Source organism: Prionailurus bengalensis, chromosome B3 (genome assembly GCF_016509475.1).
Source record: "Prionailurus bengalensis isolate Pbe53 chromosome B3, Fcat_Pben_1.1_paternal_pri, whole genome shotgun sequence".
In the NCBI taxonomy this organism is placed as follows: domain Eukaryota; kingdom Metazoa; phylum Chordata; class Mammalia; order Carnivora; family Felidae; genus Prionailurus; species Prionailurus bengalensis.
Window position 1 is genome coordinate 118796387 of NC_057355.1, and position 18941 is coordinate 118815327.

Below are 18941 nucleotides of genomic sequence, written 5' to 3' on the forward strand. Positions count from 1 at the left end.
ATGAAAAGAGCATGAAAGCTCCTCGGACCTCTGAAAATGAGACAGTGCCGAAAACCGGTGGAAACCCATTGTCCGATATCTTTATTTTTCTGCTAAAATCTACCCACCGTGTGAGTTGCCAAGGCAAGTTACGTCTCTTGTTCTGAAGCTAGGAAGGTTCTCTCTCCACATGACACCTGCAGGAGATGGAAAACAATACCCTCTGCATATCATAGAACACCAGCTCCCAGTAAGAGGACACCCCAACTCCTGCCAGTGCAGAACCCAGGCGGGGGTGGCTTTTCCACTTTTCTCTAGACAGGCCACCAGGGTCCTCTTCAAGGGCAAAGGACTCTCCAGCCCCTGTGAGGCCTCACTGCACACTGTTTATTTATCTATAATTTATTTATAATTTCTACAGCTTTTTACCTGGAGACACACCCAACAAGAAGGGGTCTTACTCTTCCCACAGAGGTCTGTAGACCATGTACTAAATTCACCTGCTCTTACTCAAGCTATAGAAAGCTGACCTTGAAATACCCTATCTAAGGTCATCTCTTAGGTCCAGCCCAGGCCAACACAAACTGATTCTATTTTTTCAAAACACCAGCCCATTCAGATAGCCTTGTCTGTCTTCATTAACATTCTCAGTGACGAGAAGGGCCAGGGTTCAAGGCCCAAGGTTGCATCTGGAGGCCTATAGGAAGCTATAAAACTGAGAGATATAGCCAGTCCACGAGCTATCCTTGAGTCACTGACCTTCTTGACACATTCTCACTCCCTGGCAGTAATAGCTTAACACTTCCTGAGCATTGACTCTGGCTCAGACCATATCCTAAAAGCATCACATGGGTTGACTTATTTCATTCTTATACCAACCCTGGGGTACATGGAAGGCAGCTATGCTCACCACTATACCACCAATGCTGCGCAACGCTGTGGTAACTGATAGAACTGGGATTTTAAACCAGAAGTGTGAGTTCAAATCCCAAACTCCAATGAGAGCCACAACATAGTTTTCGACTCAAGGATTACAGCTGATGCTAATGAGAGGAGCATTCACTTAACTGTTAGGAGCGTTCATTTGTCTCCCTATCTCCCTGAATCATACATTGCTAACTTCCCTCCAGTATTCATTCTCCCTTCTGCCTTCTTATAATAACCTCCAGTCCCAAGTTTTGCCTAAGCACATGGCCGTCTGCTCCAGACTACATTTCCCAGCATCCCTTGCAGCCACATGACCAAGCTCCAACCAATGGGTTGTGAGTGGAAGCTCCTTAAGTGCAAGCTGCTGGCCTTGGATTTCATCACCTCCTACCTACCCACATCCTGAAACACAGACTTAGAGATGCGAAACAGTAAATAACCAGGGTCCGTGAATGATTTCATGTACCTACTTTGCCAGTTTGGTGTGCTTGCCCTAGGGTTTACATAAGACAGAAATAAACCTCTGTCTTATTTAGCCATTCTCTTTGGAGATCTGTGTGACGGCAGCATACTCTCTATGTTAGATTCAGTACCTTAAGGCCCAACTCATCTTATTCTACTCAACACCCCCAAAACCCTTTCTTAGCACTAGGAACATAGTGGTTACTCAACAAATATTTGTTACATGAGTGAAAACACCGTTATGTAAACCAGGTGATACTGGGCCCAAACAGACTTAGCTAAGCTCTGTAGATGACCCTTATCCAGGTAGGTACGATATCTCCTGCTTTTCTGGCAAGTAGGAGCTCAGGCCAGAGAGTCTGTGTTTAGGGAAGCATTTGCAGTAGGGGAGGAGTGAACTTTTACTGCATCTGTTGTCGACTCTCTGCTGAGATGAAGGATTTTGTGCTTAACCACAAGTTAGCTGGGGTCACTGCTTGTCTCATAATAATAATAAGCTCAATTTGAGCACTTACTTTGTGCCAGGTCCCATGCTAAGCACTTCACACACATTAAGGCATTTGTTTGCATTTAATCCTCCTGACAACCCGACAAGGCAGGAACTATTATTGTTCCCAAATGAGGAAACCGGGCTCAAAAAGAAGTTCACTAACTTGCCCGGGCCACGTGGCTAACAAATGACAAAGGTCAACTTCAAACTCAAGTTGTAGGAGACCTAAACTTATTCTCTTCTCACCCATCATGCTACTCTGCCTCTTCATGTATGACAGGCTTATATTCCCAGCTATGGTTCCAAGTTTGGAAGGCTGGACCGAGGATCGTGCTTTTCTGAATAGATGCGCAATGCACAGAGCGCCCAGTGTGGCTGTGACACTTTTCCCCTGGGCGTGGCTGGTGAGGAGCTGCACACACCACCCCCACCCCCCACCCCACGCCAGCACAGAGCAGAAGGCAAACAGTCTGAGCCCCCTGGTCCACCGAGCTCCTTCTTGCTCTCTCCTGGGCTGTCCTCACTGCCTCTTGACCTCCACACCCTGCCGCCCCTACCACTGCCACCCACAGCTTATGCCCTTTCCCTCAGCCACCTCACCTGGATTGGCCCTCCCACCTGCTTCCATGCACAATTCTTGCCTGGCCTTGCAACAGTCCTCACTGAAGCCAGCAGGTGCAGATCTGCCTACCCAGCCTGGTAATGGTGTGGTCCAAGCTTCACTTCTCACCTCCACCCCAACTCTGTCCTCACTTTCATTCTTCACCTACAACAGTTCCCTCCTCCTCACACCACAAGCTCGGCAAAGTAGAGTCAGTAGTCAAGTAGGGAGACACCGAGCAGGCTTCATCCCAGAGGTTGCAAACCTAGGACCTACAGGCCAAATATGGCCCCCAAGTATGCTTTGTTTGGCTGCACTCTGCTTTTTGAAAATTGAATTCATTACATCAAAAGTTGTTAGGGTTCACATAAAAAATTCAGATTTAGAGCCTCTCTTAAAAAGTGAGGAGTCTTGGGGCGCCTGGGTGGCGCAGTCGGTTAAGCGTCCGACTTCAGCTCAGGTCACGATCTCGCGGTCCGGGAGTTCGAGCCCCGCGTCGGGCTCTGGGCTGATGGCTCGGAGCCTGGAGCCTGTTTCCGATTCTGTGTCTCCCTCTCTCTCTGCCCCTCCCCCGTTCATGCTCTGTCTCTCTCTGTCCCAAAAATAAATACAAACGTTGAAAAAAAAATTTTTTTTTTAAAAAGTGAGGAGTCTTGGCGACACTGGAATCACCTTCCCATGTGACAAATAGCTGGGGCTGAATTTGGACATCCGCTGGATGGGCATGAACTTCTAGCTCACCACCATCTTCTTCACACCTTATTCTACGTTTCCCATCCAGACATCCCTTCACTCACTGACACAGCAGGCCTGGCCCCTACAGGCACTTGATTTGGCAGTGCCTGTTGTAGTGTCTCCATTCGGCTGATGAGCACACTGAGAAAGGAAGAAGAGAAATTATTCTTCCAGGTCTTGAAATTATCCTTCCAGGTTGAGTGCACCCACAAATCTATGGCTGGCTCTCATCAGACCATACCGACCAAGCTCCTGGGTGCCCCAGGCCCTGTCCAGAGCATCACAGGTGTTCAAGCAGGTGTTGTCCCTGCTTTTGCCTAGTCACCACACTCTTCCACACTGCTGCTCCAAACACATAGGTATGCCAGAGAAAGGCACTTTCTTTTTTCTCAATTTTTTTTAAGTTTTATTTATTTTGAAAGACAGCATACGATCAGGGGACACAGAGAGGGGGGGTGGGAGGGAGGGAGGAAGGGGGAGAGAGAGAGAGAGAGAGAGAGAGAGAGAGAATTTCAAACAGGCTCCACGTTGTCAGCACAGACTCCAACGCAGGGCTCAATCTCACAAACTATGAGATCATGACCTGAGCCAAAACCAAGAGTCAGACACTTAACTGAGCCACCCAGGCACCCCAGCCCTTTCTTTTTTCCACACACACAAGCATCTCTTGCACTGTGTGCCATGATCATCTGATTCTTCTCCTCTCACGAAGACTAACTTCTCTCAAATCTGTCATGCGGATTATACACCCTGAACCTGCCAAGAGGTGACCTTTCTTGGAGTAATCCCCTCTGGGCCTGAATCCTGGTGATGAGTGTGTGCATAGGTGTGTACATGTCTGTGCTCAGCGTATGCTTCTGGACTAACACTCCATCCCCTCACTAATTTCCCAGACAGGTCAGAAGTCAGCATGTGCCCCAGTCGGTGAACCAGACAGCGTCTGTTCTGTTCCACTGCCCCATCAAAGGGGACAGCAGCGGCTGGTGCTTGCCTTGATGGGGTGAAGGGTCAGGGTTGCCAGATCTTCGATTTTGCAAGAAGCCAGAAATATTATTTAAAACAGGCAAGCAGTGGTTTCTATTAAAAAGACCCGTGCTTAAAACAAGCCCCTAAGAGCCTGAGACACTTTATGGGGATCAGGTGCTAGAGGGGAATGACAGGAAATGAAGGCTCCCCTTGAAATGCCCCATTGGAAGAGTCAGCAGCAAGTCCTCAATCCCCTGCCATGTCCTGACGCCCATGTGAGGACACAGAAGAGGACCCAAGTGTGCTTGGCTGGCTTTGCCCTCCAGCCTCGTCCTCCTTGATGATAAGACAACTAAGGTGTCTTTGACTTACGTTGTTTGAATTCCCTGTTTGTTCTGGGCTTAAAACAAACCTTCCTTCTTCCTTTTTCTCAACCACCTTCTCCCTAGAACCCTCAGGTTCTTAACTCACACTGCATTTCTAGATCCTTCCAATAAGGAGGTTGCAGCTTCCCATTTCTTTGATTAAACAATTTTAATAAAGAATTCGCGGATAAGGCGGCTCTCGTGAAGGCAGCTAAGGCGAGGCTGGAGAACGCAGAGCCGTGCATCATGCCTTGCACTGCCCAGACTAGCGAACCATACGGTCAGGATGGCTAAAGGTGATCCCAAGAAACCACAGGGCAAGATGTCTGCTTATGCCGGCTTTGTGTAGACGTGCAGAGAGGAACATAAGAAGAAAAACCCAGAGGTCCCTGTCAATTTTGCAGAATTTTCCCAGAAGTGCCCTGAGAGGTGGAAGACAATGTCTGAGAAAGAGAAATCTAAATTTGATGAAATGGCAAAGGCAGATAAAGTGCGCTATGATCGGGAAATGAAGGATTATGGACCAGCTAAGGGAGGCAAGATGAAGAAGGACCCTACCGCCCCCAAAAGGCCACCGTCTGGATTCTTCCTGTCCTGTTCAGAATTCCGCCCCAAGATCAAATCTACAAACCCTGGTATCTCCGCTGGAGACGTGGCAACGAAGCTGGATGAGATGTGGGATAACTTAAGTGACAGTGAAAAGCAGCCTTACGACAACAAGGCGGTGGAGCTAAAGGAGAAGCACAAGAAGGATGTCGTTGAGTGTAAGTCTAAAGGAAAGTTTGATGGCGCAAAAGCGTCCTGCAAAAGTTGCCCGGAAAAAGGTGGAAGAGGAAGATGAAGAAAATGAGGAGGAAGGGGAGGAGGAGGAGGAGGAGGAAGAGGAGGAATAAAAAAAAAAAAAAAACTTTGTCTCCTTAGAGTAGGGAGCACTGTCATTGACACCTCTCTTATTCGAGGCGGGTCTGTTGCCCTCGTTAAGTTTAATTACACAGCTGGGTCACGGTCATATTGTAGTCTCTTCAAAGTGCTCTAGAAATTGTCAGTGGTTTACATGAAGCGGCCATGGGGGTCCGGAGCACCCTGAAACGTATCAGAGTTGTACGTATGTCCAAACATTTTTATTTTTATTTTTATTTATGATTTTTTTTTAACATTTATTTATTTTTGAGACAGAGAGAGACAGAGCGTGAACAGGGGAGGGGCAGAGAGAGAGGGAGACACAGAATCGGAAACAGGCTCCAGGCTCCGAGCTGTCAGCACAGAGCCCGACGCGGGGCTCGAACTCACGGACCGCGAGATCATGACCTGAGCCGAAGTCGGCCGCTTAACCGACTGAGCCACCCAGGTGCCCCTCGCCAAACATTTTTAAAATGAGAAGGCTCCCGTGTTCTCCGCACTCTGTGCACTTCGCTGTTGGTGTGACAAGGCTTTTAGAGATGTTTCTGGCATTTTCCCCTTTGAATTTGTAAGGTGGTGTTAACTCTATGGTTATGGGCTAGAAATCCTGAGTTCTCAACTGTACATATCTACAGTTTGTAAAAAAAAAAAAAAAAAAAAAAAAAAAAAGGACAAAACCACTGAGACACAGTCTTCATGCTCCTTGCTTGGCTTGAGGCTGTGGGGGAATATGCCTTTTGGAGGGGCTGTAGCTCAGGGCGTGCACTGTGAAGCTGGGCCTGTGGACACTGCAGTGGGCATCTGTTTAGCTTCAGGTTGTCTTGTTTCTGCATATAGTGACCTAGCGTTCTGCTGCCGTTCTTAGCTGTGGAAAAGGGGCAGCGGTGGGGGAAGACAGTCAGCTGGCATGAGAAGTGTTTGCATCTTTTTTAGTTAAGTGCGGTAGCTTTAACCTGTTTGCTTTGAAACAAACTGTAGAGCTCTTCACGGTCAGCAAAGCAAAGAGCCACTGCATCGATGAAAGTTCAAAGAACCTTTGGGGCGCCTGGGTGGCGCAGTCGGTTAAGCGTCCGACTTCAGCCAGGTCACGATCTCGCGGTCTGTGAGTTCGAGCCCCGCGTCGGGCTCTGGGCTGATGGCTCAGAGCCTGGAGCCTGTTTCCGACTCTGTGTCTCCCTCTCTCTCTGCCCCTCCCCCGTTCATGCTCTGTCTCTCTCTGTCCCAAAAATAAATAAACGTTGAAAAAAAAAATTAAAAAAAAAAAAAGAAAGTTCAAAGAACCTTCTATACTAAACACAATTTGCAACGTTCTGTTATTTTTCTGTATGTTTAGAATGCCGAAATGTTTTTGAAGTTAAATAAACAGTATTACATTTAAAAAAAAAAAGAATTCACAGATATGAAAGTGCTTATCATGAAGCAGGTAACATCCTTTTCCTCCCCAAATCACACACAATTACCATATAAATGGCCTGGCAAAGGGACTTCCTTGAGAGGTGGCAGACTCTAACTACTCTTACACTTACAAAGCTTTAAAAAAGAGAGAGAGGGGTGCCTGGGTGGCTCAGTCGGTTAAGCGGCCGACTTCGGCTCAGGTCATGATCTCGCGGTCTGTGAGTTCGAGCCCCGCGTCGGGCTCTGTGCTGACAGCTCAGAGCCTGGAGGCTGTTTCAGATTCTGTGTCTCCCTCTCTCTGACCCTCCCCCGTTCATGCTCTGTCTCTCTCTGTCTCAAAAATAAATAAACGTTAAAAAAAATTTTTTTAATAAAATAAATAAAAATTAAAAAGAGAGAAAGAGAAAAGAACAATTTCCAAATGAGAAAATGTCACAGACAGCCACAAACTAACTTCCCAAGGGATGCAAATACCCTTTCTCCAAGCAAAAAACACGCAACGTACAAAACGTCCACGTGAGGGTCTGTGCCTCCTGTGTGGGCAGTCGCCCTTCTACTGAGGGAGATGAGCAGCCCAAGGGTATGCCCCAGAAAGGCGGCCAATGAGAGGCCTGCTCGTGCTGCGTCCGGATTGGCCAGGCCTGGCACCGGCTGGAACTGGGACCAGCTTTGAGGACAGCAGAGACTTGATAGGATTCTCTCTTCAAAGCATAGAGCAAACATCAATTAATCCTCAAAAGACGCTTTCAAGGAGAACATTATCCCTTTTGAGGATGTGGAAGCTAAGAGGTGCCGCAGGTAGTTGAAGGGAGGGCAGAGGAGAAAACAGAGCACTGGGCTCCGAGCCCCAGATCCGGTTCTCCAGAGAGAGTCAAGTTGCGGGAGAAGAATGGACCCACAGAACTGGGGCAAAGGAGGCGACAGAGAAGCTGCTTTGGAGGGTGCCCCTCAAGGCTCCTGCTGCTTCATCCCAGAACAGGCTGCAAAGTGAAACACAGCCAGAGTCCTATGTGCGCACCGGTCCGGGGAACCAGAGAACGAGTTCAGATTATGGGACCTTCTTCAGCCTAATGACCACTAAGTCTGTGGGAGGAGGAAAAACCGAAATCGGAATCCAATTTGCCATAGTGAGCCTGTTTCGGTAACCCCACCCTCCCCCCTTCTTGACAGGGGAGGGGAGTATGTATAAACACAGGGGATGCCCTGCCTGGCTAGTCTTTCCATCTCAAGAGAACCCATGCAGAGCTTCCTGCACCTCACACTCTTAAGGATCACCGCCAGTCACTGTGCCTGGCAATAAACGTCACACATTCTCACGTTACACATTTATTCGACCTTTAACCTGTTGCTCTGAGATACCTGGAGAAATTGTATGCCACTGATCAGACGTTATTAAAAAAAACACCCCACAATCTCTTCTCCACATGCAGTCAGTGTTACTACCTTACACGCTGATTCCCATGGTCGGCTGGCACTTTGTTAAAAATTTAGATTAACTTTCTTTGCCACACACTACACACTGTTTGCCTAAAGAAAGCCCAGGCCATGTGCAAATTATAGGCTGATTAGAGATATTTAAATGTTTGTAGGGAGGATTTTCCTAAAGGGTCTGAATGAGTTTTCTCTCAATTTACCATTTAGTCAAAGAAATAAAGGAAATTACCCTACGACTGAATTTTTCTTTCTTAATTCAATTACCTAACACCCACTCTAGCATAGCCACACATAGATATATATATACATATACATATGCCTTCAAAACCATAGAAAATATCTGGAAGTGATTACTCACTAAATTCTACTCCTGAGACCATTATTACACTATATGTTAACTAACTTGGATTTAAATAAAATTAGGGGCACCTGGGTGGCTCAGTCGGTTAAGCATCTGACTTCGGCTCAGGTCACGATCTTGCGGTCCGTGATTTCAAGCCCCATATCGGGCTCTGTGATGACAGCCCAGAGCCTGGAGCCTGCTTTGGATTCTGTGTCTCCCTCTCTCTCTCTGCTCCTCCCCTGCTCATGCTCGCTCGCTCTCTCTCTCTCTCTCTCTCTTTCTCAAAAATAAATTAAAAATTTTTTTTTAATTTTAATAAAGAAAGAAAGAAAAATTTTAAAAAAGGAAAATATCTGGAAGGATATGCCAAAAAAAACAAAAAACAAAACAAAAAACAAAACAAAACAAAAACAACCATGTCCTTAACAGTAGGGAGCAAAATGGGCAATCAGAGAAGTCTTTTTTTGTTGTTGTTCTTTTTTGTCTTGTTTTATGCACTTCTTCTATGCATTTTTTTACAACCAGCATGTGACTTTTTTTTTCTTTTTTTTTTTAATTTTTTTTTCAACGTTTATTTATTTTTTGGGACAGAGAGAGACAGAGCATGAACGGGGGAGGGGCAGAGAGAGAGGGAGACACAGAATCGGAAGCAGGCTCCAGGCTCTGAGCCATCAGCCCAGAGCCTGACGCGGGGCTCGAACTCACGGACCGCGAGATCGTGACCTGGCTGAAGTCGGACGCTCAACCGACTGCGCCACCCAGGCGCCCCCAGCATGTGACTTTTTAAATGTTTAAAATTATAAAATGAAAAAGTTACCTTCAGATCCTTTATTTTTCCCCAAGTGTGGCATTTTGTCCCGATGCCTATGCAAAGTAAGCCGGTAGATTTTGGAAACATCTTGTTGGCTTTTAGCGAAAAATGACAAACTCTCATCGTAATACTGTTAACACTCAGGTCATTTCATCCAGAACGCACCACGCTGAGAAAGGACAATTCCTTGCAACCCACTTCGCAGAGGAGTCTGAAGCCGCATCAGGCAAAACTAAGTCAGAAACAGAGCTTCAAGACCAGGAGAATGATTCAGGCTTCTTGACCTGACTGGCTTAAGCAAAGCCTGAGAAACGCTGCTGAAAGGCTGCCGTTCTGCACTAGTGCGACCCGGCTCCCGTTCCCACTCCGCCGTCCCTATCACTGGCCAGCACACACGAATTCACAGAACCAGCCAATAGGCTGGAGTCCCTCCAATTATTAAGATCATCTTCTTCTCTTAAAGAATGGGCTTTTCCAGTGACACCAACCGCTTCCATCATTGAAGTGTTTATCTAGAGAATATTTCAGTTGGAAGCTTGAGAAACAGAGAATTTGAGGTTACTCAAAGAGCCCTCACCAGTTGCAAAGTAATTAGCAAAGAAGTGGGGGGGGGGGGAAACAGCGTTGGAGTGATGAGGCCAATAGGAATATCCGATTCGTTTACAGGATTTTTCACCGACACCTGCTTTTTGCATGAATAAAATTAGATACAGTTGCTCTCAGCAAATCAGTGATCGGGGATCCGAAATGCAGGAATATACACGTTCTGGGTCTTTTGGACTCTGGGTATTTGGCAGAGACAGGCAGCGGGGTCTAATTGTCCATATTCCATCCTCACCCGGAAATGAAAGCTCCCAGTCACAGAAGTTCTGTAGCTAATCAGTTACCAGACACACTTCACTCCTCACTGTCTTTAAAGTCACCAGGGGGAACCCCAATTTGCAACGGACCAAGATGCATTCCTTTTGGGGCACAGATGTCCTTCCAATGCCACTATTGCCCTCTCCATCCTGACACTGACGTAGAAACGAAGGGAAGCAGGCTAAGAAAACCCTCCCCTTTGATATTAGTAAGAATTGTGCAGTCCCCGGATGATCAGAGCCCAGGCTACACAGGACTTGAAAGAACGATGGAGACTTTGATATGGAATATAAAAAAGTAATGGGCAGGAGAGGCAGGCGGACCAAACTGGGAGGCCCAAGGCCCAGCTTCTGCCAGCTCCAGCTCTGACTTCCCCAGTGACGATGGCTCTGATTTATTAAGCAAAGATGATAGATACTTACCTCTCTACCTTTTTATCTGAGATGAATGAGATAAATTTCAAATGGTTTATTTGCCGTGACCTAATAATAATAATAATAATAATAGTACAAATGAGGGAAGTAGGAACTGAGCCCACCCTCTGCCTTCTTTCTCAAGAGATTTCACATGCGGCATCTCATCATTACCCCTGGTGAGATAATGGGTCGCTATTATTATTATTAGCCCCATTTTATAGAAAAAGCAACTGAGGCACAGACTGGTGACCTGACCAGGGCAGCATGGTTTGTAGAAGGAGCATTGCCCTGTTCAACACACTGAAATGCATTCCAGTGATTCTGGTCTGTGAAGACCTCTCTAGGTTGTGCCTACGAGACTTGGCCACCTGGGAGACACAACACTCAGGCCTCCTCCATAACAGCCACGAACCTTCTCCTTAGGCTCACCCTGCTTCTACAGGTTTCTACAGTTTGCAGGGAGACTTTTAACTAAGACATTCTCAGAGTCCTGCTGGGCAAGGCACAGTAGGGGGTGGGCAGGGGAGGCAATGGACTCTATATAACCCATGTGTAACTGTGGTCCAGAGCAAACACCCACAACCCTTGGTCCCTAGGCGAGGAGAAAAGATAGCACCAAGGAGTGAACCAAGACACCAACAGCTGCTGGGGGGGGGGGGGGGGGGGGGGGTCCTACCTCAGGAACTTTTAATGGTTTAAGGCATGAACTATTAGCAGGAGCCCCAAATCACCAGCACCCAGGTGTAAATTCTATTCTTAGGCAATGTCAGGAGTCTTACGTTCTAGAGTCTAGATCACCCACTGCTACTAAAGAGCAGAGTGAATTGGAAGGAAAGACAGAAGATAGTAATGAGTGGCTTTTATGGCCTGGCCTATTCTTTGGGGCTTCACATAGCTCATCTCAATGTGACGGCCTCGGGCACGGCATGACTCCTCTTAACTTTCTCCACCTATGGCACAGGGAGAGGATGTCTAGGGCTCCTTCCATCCCAGATACATCCCCAGTTACCACCACAGCCCAGTTCCATTACTCCAATTCTCTTCTGCAGGTATCACAGGATGCTGCTGGTGGTTCTCCAGCTCCACGAAACCCTCTCCCCGGACTCCCCCTCTCTGGGGCAGGAGAGCATCTTTCCATCTTCTCTTATCACTCCTGTTACAGCCAGCAGGATGGACAGACACACACACACACACACACACACACACACACACACACACTTCCCAGAACATCCTCAATTTACTCAGGGATCCATGAGGCAACTTTGGGGGAGCCAAGAGGGGTGAGGAAGGAGGGGAAGAAGGAGGCTCACGGTGGTAGACTGGCCACTTCCAGTCTGCTTTGTGAAGGCCCCCAAGCTTTGAGGGGCGCTGGGGAGGGAAGCTACAGTTGAGGAATGCAGGGGGACCGGGCAGACCCATGTGGAGCCTGGATCCCACCCCATAGGAGATAATGTTTTCGAAAGAGCACACGTTTGACCAGGGAAGAAGAGACTAAGCCCAGGCTTAAGAGCATATCTGTTTTCTCCCCACCTGCCCCCCTTTTCCCAGCCTCGACTTGGAGCAAATGGTTAAGCCAACCCGAACCCAGAAGTGTGAATAATACATGGAGCCAGCTCGCAAGCCGCCCACACAGGAGGGCATGTCGGGCTGCACAGATGGCCCTCTCACGTGCACAGGCCATAGCTATGCTGTGGGGGGCTGAGATTCCGGGGCAGCCTTTATGCTCCTCACTAACCATGTAAGAGAAAGTGGGGCTCCCCAAGAGAGCCATGAAATGTGGGGTGAGGACTTACGTGTGGACAGGAGAGTGCCAGCCATCCTGGGGCAGACACCAACAGCTGGAGTGATTTGTTAGCCCTTTTTTCGTGAGTTAATTTGCTTCCAGCAGATTCCATTAGTGACCTGACAGACCCAGGGCCTGGAGGAGGGCCCTGAAAGAGCTGCTAACTCAGCAGACCGAAGGCCAGACGTCTTGCACCCAGCCCTTTGCCCGAGGTTTCTATTTGAAGAGCTTAGAATAATTATTTGCAAAGCTCTTGTTAAGGCAGCACCGCTGAACTACGTATAGGCAGAAGACACATGAACCTTGACCACTAAACATAATCCGCCAACCAGAAACTGGCGCAATACAGGAAAAGGATTCCCACATGTAATAATCTCTCCTTCCCAATGGCAGGAATGAAGCGAAAGTCAAAGTTATAAACTGGGTTCCATCTGAACCTGAGCGGAGGGGGAAGGGAAGAGGGGGAGGGTTGGGCTTCCTTTGAGTTCCAGTTGACATTTCCAGCAGAATAAGAAAAGAATCATGCTATTAGTACTGCTGCTGCCGTTACGACACGAATAATGATAACAACCACAGTTAATGTTTGTTTGGCACCTGGTACACGCCAGGAACTATGCCATAAGCTTTTTAAGCATTATCTCACTGACTCTTCGTAACAGCCCTCTGAGGTAGGAAAGCTGCGTGGGTAAGAGACATCACACCGCGACTAAGTCATGGGAAAAGATCCAGAGCGGAACCAAGCCCAGGGGCGTCTGACTCCAAGCTGGTGCACGGCCCCACTTTGCTCCACAGCTCAATCCCAGGCTGGAGAAAGAGCAAGGAAACAGGATGCCCAGCCCAACATGTGCCCTCACTAGCTGTCGGACCTCAGCAAGTGATTTCAACTCATGGGCCATCCTATTCCACAAGACAGCTGAGTGATTTCTTAAGGACCCCTTCCATTCAAACCATAGTTATGGACCACCTGGGGCACAAAGATGGGGAGGTGGGTGTATAAACACAACTGAGGAATGGCCCTGCCCTCCAGGGATCTGCTATGTAAAAGTCTTAGGTGCCCTTTCAGCTCTAAAATAACACTTAGCAATTCTTTTAATATAAAGAAGTATTTGTGACAGCATTTATACCCATCTTCTCTTTGTTCTGTGTGAACATACGCATGGAAAGGTATCTGAAATGAAGTTCATCTAATGGATTTGGTCCATTTTTGCTCTCACCTTGTTATTTTTTTGTGTTGCTTGAATTTTTAGTAACAAATATACATTTCCATTAAACCAATGAAGTCATTTTTTAAATACTGCTAAAACAATAATATATAAGTGTGTGTGTGTGTGTGTGTGTGTGTGTGTGTATAAAGAAAGAAATGTATTTCATCACTAACTGGATATTTTATAATATTAATAAATTGTTGGGGTGCCTGGGTGGCTCAGTCAGTTAAGCGTCCAACTTCGGCTCAGGTCATGATCTCGGGTTCCTGGGTTCAAGCCCCGCATTGGGCTCCGTGCTGACAGCTCAGAGCCTGGAGCCTGCTTCAGATTCTGTGTCTCCTTCTTTCTCTGCCCCTCCCCTGCTCAGGCTCTGTCTCTCTTTCTCTCAAAAATAAATAAACATTAAAAAAAATTTTTTTAACTCGGATGAGATTGTAACTGTATTTTCTAAAAGAATCTTTATTTTTACAGGTACATACTGAAATTTTTACAGATAAAATAAATGATGTCTGGGATTTATTTCAAAATAAATAAATCCTGGTGTGGAAGGGTAGGGATATTTCCCAAAAGCTAAGATAAGCCCCCAGCTGGCAACCTTTTTGCCTGAGCATTTCCCCATCTTTGGCTAACTCTTCCCTTTGACTATCATAGTCTAACTTCGTTTGTCCTCTGTGGCTTCCTTCCACCCCCACACCATTCCCCAAAACCTTCTAGAATAACCCATCAAGTCTGTTGGTATATTCAGGTGCCCAGGCCATTCTATCTGACCTTACCCTTGCCAGAGGACAGAAGGTATGGGCCTGAGAAATACTCCCACACACCACTGTTCAAAGTCAACTACCATCAGATTCTGTTCGCTCTAGAGACAGAACAGCTTGACCGGTGGGGTGGGAGGCACCTTTCATTTATTCATTCAACAAATACTTGTCAATCACCCACTTTGTGCCAGGCATTGAGTCAGGTGCTGGAGAATGAGTGGTAAACAAGACAAAATTGACACCTTCACAGAGTTTTCATGCTAGACAAGGAGCCACTTTAGATGTATCCTTCCCAACCCTCCAAGACTTAGGGTCAGGAGTACATTTTCCAAGACATCCCTGAATCACCTGGGATATTGTCCAAAATAAGGAAAGACATGATCTGATGCCAAGACAGAGAAAACCACCCAACTCCCTACCCCAATCCAATTTCTCAGTTCATGGGACACAAAATGGTAAAGACTACCAGGTGAGTAAATGATGTCAGACAATAGGGCAACCAGGCCACAATGTTCCAGGCCCACCAGTGTCATATTCGTATCAGAATTTTTGTAACCTTTGCTGCCACTTTGGCAAAAGTTTCTCATCCACTTTTGAGGTTAAAATAAGTAAAACTTGAATAGCATGCATGACTGTAGCAGTTTTTAAAAACAAAACTTCCCTGCCAGGGATGACTTATATAATCTATATAACCACGGGCCTCCTATGTAAGTGCTTGGTCATGGGAAAATGTTTAACATTGTTCAGCGGTCACTTATACCTGCACTTGGTCACAAGGACTTCCAAATCAAATTTCTAAGCAAAAAAAGTTCCATTTGGAAAACTACATTTTCCAATTTTCTTGCTTTATCATGACAATGGAAATAGAGTGTCATGAGTAAGTGTTTTTATTCATCAAGATATAGGATCTATTCTCATATTAGTTGTGGATTTACCATTGTTCTAATAAAAATGCGTGCTTTACACAGTTTTCTCCATTGACTCTAAGCTCCAAAGGGCAAAAACCATCTCAGTCCGACTCTTGTATTACAACCAGCACCTACCATGTTGCCTGGCATATAGTTGATGCTAGTAAATATTTCTTGAATTGAATACAAATATGCTTTTTTAAATGATTTTTTTTTATTATTTTAAACTCAATGGCACAGCCCAGAGATAGTTCCCTGTGCCTATGGATCAACCAGTTTGCCATCCAGGTCCCAACAAGACCCTCTAGACAGTTTCCTAATCTCCTCCCTGGATGGAGGTCCAACAGGGGCAGGCCCAACAATGCCCCGGCCTAGCGGACATTTCTACCTGGATGTCAAATCAGCATCTCAAGCCAACCAAGGGCAAAACTGAGCCCACACACACCCGCCTCCACTCTCTCACCATCTTAACAATCCCATTCTTCTACATGTTCGAGCCAAAAACCTTAGAGTCACCCATGATGCCTCTTGTTGTCAGACCCTACTTCCAATTTCTTTGCAAATGCTGTCATCCTTATCTATGAAATGTATTCAAAATCCAGTCACTTCCCACAACCTTTACAATTACCACCCTGCTCCCACCCACTGCCTCCTTACTTGTCCCCTATTTGGCCCCTGCTTTTCTCCATTTACTCTCAACTCAGTAGCCAGGGTGACACTATAAACATCCTCCAGTGGGTTCCCAATACCAAAGAGAAGCCAAAGTCCTCATACGACTCTCCCTCTGTCTTGCCCTGCTCCAGCCACACTGGCCTTCTTGCCACCCTTCAAAACATCACCCATGATTCGCACTTGCTACTCCCTCTGCCTTGAATCTGCTTCTCCCAGATGACCCTCAAATGACACTTTTCAGTGGCCACCTTATTTTAAACTGGTCTTCCCCCAACATCCCCTGTCCCAACTCCCTGCTTTGGTTGCCTTCATTTACCACCATCTCATTTTTTTTAATGTTTACTTATTTTTGAGAGAGAGAGAGAAAGAGTGGGGAGAGGCAGAGAAAGAAAGAGAGGGGGAGAATCTCTAGCAGTCTCTACACTGTCAGTGCAGAGCATGATGTGCAGAGCTCGAACTCATGAACCATGAGATCATGACCTGAGCCAAAATCAAGAGTTGGACACTCAACCAACTGAGCCGCTCAGGCGCCCAGCCACCACCTCATTTATTTACTTACTTAGGCCACCATCTGTATGCCCCACTAGAATGTAAGCTCTAGGAAGGCAAGGATTTCACCCATTTTGCTCATTGCTTTATGTCCATCACCCAAAATAGTACTGAGTGCTCAATAAATATTTGCATTAACAATCTCAGGATACATGGAAATATTCTTATCTCTCCATTATGGAGGGAAGATCACAGAATCCTCTGAAAGACGTATGATTCAATTCATAACAAAATATAGATAGACTTCAGGCCTTTCTCAAACAAATATGCTCTAATGCATTTCGACAGGGAAGGAAATCTCATTTCATTTTTACTCCCTCTCGCCCTTCCTAAGTCAGGGTCCACCTGCCTCCTTCTCAGCCCAAAGCTGGAAAGCATCCATTCAGAGGATGTAGGAGGAAGTTCAGGTGTCACAGACCCGAAGGCAGTTACTACCCACAAATTGGAGGGTAAGAGAAATGACCGACAAGGAAAAGAGAAATTAGCACGTAGATGAGAAACACATGTTTAAAATCCCATCCCAGGCCATGAGTCAGCTGAGTGAAGCTGGCACCAGAGTGACAAATTAATTTCATGACCCTGTTGCTTTCATTAGGTACTGCAGGGGGAAAAAAGCAGCTGATATGTAGAAAAAGTTTATGTATGTCTGCCTACATGTCTATATAGAGTGGTCTGGTAATAAAATGGGTTCCTTTCCAGTGAAATTTGGATATGCATTAGACCACCTACTGTGTGCCTCACACAGTGCAGAGTGCTGGAGACCAAAGTGCTGGAGGCAGTGAGGAGCTCTAAGCAGGTGGAGGTGACTGGCATAGACACAGCTCACCAGAAGTGCCCTTGCTATGTATGGGCTCTGCAAGCATAAACAAAGCACTATGGGAGCCACGGGCAGTGGTTCTGCCTGAAGGAGGCGCAGACCTTGAAGGGCAAGTGGAAACTAGAGAGGGTCATCAGGCAGAGGTGTGGGGGTCAGAGGGGAAGTCCTGGCAGAGAATGTCACAGAAGCAAAGGCCAGGAGGTCGGAAGTCCCCGTTCTGGCATGATTCAAGCCGAGTCCACGGATCAATGTCAGAATGAGCTGAATTGTGAACGTCAGGCTAGGTAGTTTGGCAGCCTCCTCCAAGGAGTGTCCCCAGTCCCTCCAGGCAGAATGGATTCCTTCCCTGCTTTGTGTACACACTCCTCAAAGCACATCCCCAGCCCAGGGCATCAGCACAGGGTGTTGGCTGTTCCCTCTGCTTAGAATGCTTTTCTTTTCCCCCAGACACCTGCAAGTGCCACTCCCTTCAGTCCTGCAGGTTTCTGCTCAGTTGTCACCTTGACTGAAGTCATCTCTGAACAAGCGTGCAAGGGGGCAAACTCACACAGGTATACCCTTTACCTCACTTCATTCTCACCATAGCATTTATACCTGTGCGTTTGTCCACTAGAATGTGAGTCCCACAAGGGTAAGGACTTTGTTTTGTTGACTGCTGTGTCCCCAACACCTACAGTGTGTGGCACATGGTGGGAGTTCAATAAATATTTGATGAATGAATAAAAAGCACCTGTAACACTTGAATGATTTTTGACTATTTTTATCTGTCCCCACCTGTAAGACTGAAAACTTATATGAAAGCAAGCATTGTCTTCTCCATTCTCTATCCTAGCACCTCTCACAGAGCTGCATAGAGTTGGTACTCAGTAAATAACTGATGGATGGATGGATGAATGGATGGATGAATGGGTGGATAGGTGGATGAACATACAGATGGACAGATGGGTGGATGGGTGGATGGATGGATGGGTGGGTGGATGGATGGACAAATGGATGGGAGGGTGGGTGGGTGGATAGGTGGATGAACAGATGGATGGGAGGGTGGGTGGGTAGATGGGTGGATGGATGGATGGGTACATGGATGGATCCTATAATCATTAGGAGCCACTGGTGGTATAAAGGAACCGAACTATGCAGAGCCCTCCCTGTGGGCAAGGATAGCCTGACATGGGGACAGACTGCAGCTGGAAAGTCAATTGGGAAGCTCCTGCCTGTGTCCTTATGAGCACTAATATTGCCTAGGTAAATGGAGGAGGAGACAGAGTCCAGAGACACTGCCAAGGTCAAGTTAACAGGACTCAGGGACAAAGTAGGGGTGAAGAGAGACAGGAGCCAAAGATGACTCTGAGATTTTTACTCAAATAATAGTGAACCCTGAGGAGAATAAGCAGCTTTGGGGAAAGAAGAAGAATTCACTTAGGATATAAGTTTGAAAGAGAATACCCAGGAGAAATGGAGTAGGCAATAGGATAGTCAGGAGGAAAGAAGATTGAATTGTGAGCACTGGCTGAAGCCATGGGAATTTACTCATTCTTTCTATTTTAAGCACCTTCCATGTCCCACG

At 46.7% G+C, this 18941-nt stretch overlaps 1 protein-coding gene and 1 pseudogene across 2 annotated transcripts in view; one reads left to right on the forward strand and one right to left on the reverse strand.

Annotated features, from left to right (window-relative positions):
- The window catches only part of DPF3 (double PHD fingers 3), a 260062-nt gene that overhangs the window by 216686 nt on the left and 24435 nt on the right, over nt 1-18941 (reverse strand). The window lies entirely within an intron of this gene.
- LOC122469284 lies at nt 3811-5717 on the forward strand (annotated as a pseudogene).